This window comes from Haemaphysalis longicornis, unplaced genomic scaffold (assembly GCF_048455015.1).
Source record: "Haemaphysalis longicornis isolate Haplotype H1 unplaced genomic scaffold, Haemaphysalis longicornis Haplotype H1 scaffold_8, whole genome shotgun sequence".
Lineage (NCBI taxonomy): Eukaryota > Metazoa > Arthropoda > Arachnida > Ixodida > Ixodidae > Haemaphysalis > Haemaphysalis longicornis.
The window spans coordinates 64,617,169-64,622,240 of record NW_027526445.1 but is presented as its reverse complement, the minus strand read 5'-3'; the positions used below and the strand labels follow the sequence as shown (position 1 = coordinate 64,622,240).

At 49.3% G+C, this 5,072-nt stretch overlaps 1 long non-coding RNA gene across 1 annotated transcript; it reads right to left on the bottom strand.

Moving 5' to 3' along the window:
• Positions 1 to 1,471: 1,471 nt before the first annotated feature.
• Positions 1,472 to 4,810, bottom strand: LOC144150077 (uncharacterized). Its single transcript, XR_013318423.1, has 2 exons — positions 4,250 to 4,810; positions 1,472 to 2,411 (listed from the first exon to the last, which is right to left on the bottom strand). It is a non-coding gene; the product is annotated as an uncharacterized LOC144150077 (long non-coding RNA).
• Between the last annotated feature and the right edge of the window lie 262 nt (positions 4,811 to 5,072).

Here is a 5,072-nt window from a genome sequence, read left to right as displayed (position 1 = left end):
GTTCAAGATGCGGGAGCTCTCGATTCTGCATATAGAATTAAGTAATCTACGCCAATATTAATCCACCGATTTTGAACGTTGAATCTAGCAAATTGGCCGAATAAATCCTTTCCCACGTGTTCAAAGTGGGTCAGTGGTGGTTCGGCAGGCCACAGAAATCCAGCAGGAGCGATGCGGGTTTCTCGCGCCCCTGACACTCCCGGAATGTTCTCGGGCAGTGACGGACATACTTGGGGAAGCGGTGCCAATTATAATTTTCTCGTATTTTCGCTAGCATGCAACAGTAGCCAAGATTCCCAGCATTTGGTCGTCGTGACATGCTTGTATAATCTCTTTGCGTAGGTTGTCGAGCACTACAATGTGCCAGGATCGGCTTTTCGCGCCGAAGTTCTTCTTGTACAAAACGCCATTTCGGAGACAAAATGCCGGTAAATGTTGGAAGACTAGTTGAGGAATGATGATGTCGTGCTCTTCAAGACGCGCAATAAACTTGCACAGCCCAGGATTGTGTTTTCGTGTGGGCATGTCCGAGGTCTCCGGTGCCCCAAGGAAGGTGTCGTCATCATCGTCGCCATCCGTCTAGCCTCGTTCAACGGGCCCTCGAGAGGGACAGTCTGTTTCATTGTGTTTACGGCCTTATCAGTATGTTATATTCAAATCAAGCTCTTGGAGGCAGAGCCGCCATAGACCCCACCTACAGTTGTTGCCGAGCTTAATTTTCCTGTCGCAGCTGGGGCGACAGGCTCAGCGAGAGCTGTGAAGAGGCGACGTTGAGCGATGAGGTGATGGAGCGCGATGGACGAGAATTGGGACCTGTGAGGGCGGTGGCGGACGTCGAAGGTTCTCCTCGATTTCCCAAGACTGTTCAGCGTCTTCCGCGCTGGGTGGACTCTGGTGAAACATAGCAAAGCCCAAGCTTGCGACTAGGGCAGCGGACGCAATGGAACCACAGCGTGACCGCAATGAAAGGCTGCAGTGGAGTCATACACTCTAAGAAGACGAGGAGTGCTGGGCACTCTGTCTAGGAGTAAAAACTTTTGTCCCATATTTCACTCTCTTTGGCAGCATTGGGCGACTCCTCCGAGGAGTAGCGCGTGGCGGCCAAACGAGAGGCGAAACACTCCCCGTGGGATTTACTTGCTGCTGTCGAAGCGGAGTACTTGAACCCTGTGTGGGAATTGCTATGCCATGTACAAGGCAGCGTTCCGTCACTCCCTTTAGGCGTGAATAAGCTCTATGGGTTTCGGCGTTCCCGGTTACTGCAGACGGGTACTACTACTCTCTCTTGTAAAGCATCTCGTTACGCCTCAAGAGCGTTCTGCTATTCCCCGCGAGGCAGCGTGTTTTCGCTCCGCCTGCTACTAGCCCCCCCCCCCCCCCCCCCCACCCCCCATCCTCACGATGGTACTATAGGCAGTTACAAGCAAACAAAACAGGACAAGCCATTTTGAAACATGGAAAAGAAGAAAAAACAAGGTCAGACTTTATTTTTCAAAAAAATACCACAACAATCGGTTCATTGTGCAATTTCACACAAAAAGCAATTCATTTTGAATTAAAATATCACAGCATAAAAACGGTTCTTACTCCACATGCACACAGGAGACGTAACGCCTATTGAGGATACATCCAAGAAAAATTCACAAATAAAAATGCAGCAAAGCAATTGATAACACTGAAATACAAACATTAAATTAAGACAATAAAAATGACATTAACACCCACAAATAAAAAGGTACTGGCATTAGCACGAAAACGTCAGTAGAAATACAGCAGTGGGAAAATAGTTAACAGTATTAACATAAAACAAAGTGGCCTTAGTACATCAGTGAGTGCTTCACATGGACTGGAAAGCCAGCTCTTATTTAGGACACATCAAAAACATTTACAAATAAATTTTGCGAAACAAAAATCTTGGACTAAAACTATTCAGCGTGGATTACTATTAGCGCATTACAAGGTGCAATCAACACAAAGATACAAAGCCACTGACACGGGAACTTTGCAACAGATATATGTTGGTGGGACAATAGGAAACCACCGGAAACATTCCCACTGGGTTTTTTAGGCGGGTGGTTCTCAAATGAGGATGCGCTAGTAAGATTTAAAAAAGGCATAACTTGCTATTAAAAACAAACACGTTCTAGCTGAATGCTTCATAGTGTTGGTGGCGGCCTTCAGAACAGTACCGACCAGGGCACCGTGCTTGAGCCGAAGTAACGTCTACAGAAGCAAGAAGGTGCGCTTCCCCTTTGAAAACACAGACAGCAGCAATGGGAACTCATCCACGATGTCCAAGGATGTGAGCAGAAGTGTCTTGAATGCGACGGCCACTCCTGCTGACGCCTCGGGGATCTCGTTCTCTCTCAGGAAAAAAAAATCTTCGGGCAAGTACTGTCTTCCCGTGGTTCCTGCATAGGAAGAAGTTCAACAATGAAAAAAAAAATTGACGAGTTTGACGACGTGATAGATTAGTTTTTGCGCCGAGTGAACGCATTGAACCCGTATTGGAATGCAATACTGCTTGGCGCAGTCACAAGTCTACATGCGAATGTGCGGTGACCTTGGATGCAGCCACGCTCATTGTGCCACTTGGTCAATGTCATGTCAGACAGCGCGCCCTACAGCTGTCTGCCTACGCAATGCGCCCCAAACCCATTAGTGCTTACGTGTCCGTAGCTTCTATTGTTTACCCCGCTATCGTTCCCCGTATAAAAACATTTAACAAAATTTAAGTAAAGAGAACTCTTTTTGTAACGTTATAATCCCTGATTAATTTGCATAGGATTTTGCCCTCAGCCGACTGCAACGTACGGCCCATTATACGTTCACAAGTACAGCGTGTAAAAGTTGCTATGGGGCATATAGCTACTGTTTTTTTCATTCTCGAGTACGCTTCGTTGCATGCACGCTGCAGATCGTAACACCTGATGAAAACCAATAGGCTCGTTATTGAACGATCAGAACGCTCGAACATTAAACCACACGCAGCGACGGCGACAACCGACGCGAAAAAAGTACCGTAATGGGTACAACAAACACTATGGGCGACAGCGACAAACGAAAAAAAAAATAATGCACTGCTGCCAATGCCATTTGTCGTCGTTGCTGCCGCTCGCTCGTGGGCTGCTTCTGGCCGGTATAAACCCGCGACGGCGACGGCCCGTCGCCTGCCGCAGTTGCCGCCGTCAGCGGCCTGTGTAAAAAAATTTTGTCTGTGTCGCCCACAATACCTGTTTGCCGTACCCAATGAGTGAGTTTTCTCGCGTCGCTCATTAGCTTAGAGGCATGTAGTTACCCCTTAACAGTCCCATCTCCGGCCATCCTGCCCTCAATCAAAACGCAAAAAACCTAAACCCTGTCAGGACAGCATTTCAGTCTGCTGCTGTACGCGCGGCGGTCACTAAAATTATTGTAATTTTAGTGACTGCCACGCGCTAGACGCGCTCCTATCACTCAGCCTATTGGACTAAATTCTTTGGAGCCGCGCAGGTCGCCACAGCTACTGCACGGCAGCCACTCTAACCCTAGCCGCCTAGCCGCCGAGCTAAGAGTACAAATCAAAACGCAAAAAACCTATCTGGACAGGATTTCAGTCTGCCGCAGTACGCGCGGCGGTAACTAAAATCATTGTAATTTTAGTGACTGCCACGCGCTAGACGCGCTCCTATTACTCAGCAGATTGTACGAAATTTTTTGGAGTCGCGCAGGTAGCCACAGCTACTGCACGGCAGCCACTCTAACCCTAGCCGCCGAGCTAAGAGTACAAATCAAAACGCAAAAAACCTGTCTGGACAGGATTTCAGTCTGCTGCAGTACGCGCGGCGGTAACTAAAATCATTGTAACTTTAGTGACTTCTACGCGCTAGACGCGCTCCTATCACTCAGCCTACTGTACGAAATTCTTTGGAGCCGCGCAGGTAGCCACAGCTACTGCACGGCAGCCACTCTAACCCTAGCCGCCGAGTTAAGAATACAGGGTAGCGCTGCGACTACTCGCGCGACCGTGCTTCTTACCTGCGAAAACATTCGGCTAGGATACCAACACTTCACGAATCAAAGGGATTGAAACGGTGCAAGACTCGACGCTGTTTGCACACGGGTACAAAAGCCGCCCTTCAAATCTAAGCAACGGTCAAAATGAGTGACGAAAACATTAGGGTTAGCCGCTTCCGCGGACCGAAGCTAGAGAGCAACTCTCCTTCGCTAAATACACAATATAAGAATACCAGGTTAACTAATGGCTTACCTCCACTTCCAGCCAGCATTTCTTCGTCCGGTAGATAAATCCATGGTCGTCATCCCAAGATCCCAAGCTTAAGGTGCGAAGCCTGCAAAGGCAGCGACTGCACACCGGCTGGTCCGGCGGCTTGCGCGCGCATTGCTACACAGTGCATATAGTTCCGGTATCGGCCTCTGCGCCGCCGCAGCTGTGATGTCCGTCCGAAATAAAAACTAGTTCCACGCATGCACGCACGCACGAACGAACTAATATACGGCTTGCTTACGTGTTCGTTATCTAACGCTGACGCACAGGCATGCAAGCAGTTAGCGAGCACGCGTCACACTGCGTTCAAGCAAGTATGACGATAAGGGCAGGTCAAACTTCCCATGTTGAGCAAGCCGTCTCCGAAGCTTCGGATAATTCTCGCGCCGAGAATGCTGGCGCCGAGAAGGCGAAAACGAAAACAGACACCGGCAGCCTGCCGAGGGGCCAAGCCCGGAGCACGAAACACCTGAAACCGCCACCGTCGCAGCGAACGCGGCCGGATGTTTATACCAACGAGTGAGAGCTTTGGAGTCTTGCCTGGGGCGTGTCACGTGTGTGTGCTGTTCGCCGAGGAGAGTCGCCCCACGCCTGCGCACCGCGTGAGACGTTTTCTCCCCGTGCTATTCTGTCCTGATCCACTGTAACCTCAGTTTTCTCAATAATTATACCTTTAATTCTCAAAACCTAGTTTCTCCTATTCGATGCGAGCACGCGTCGTACTGTGTTCAAGCATGCAAGCATGACCATAAGGGCAGGTCGAACTTCCCATGTTGGATGAAGCGTCTGTTTGAAAGTCCACTTC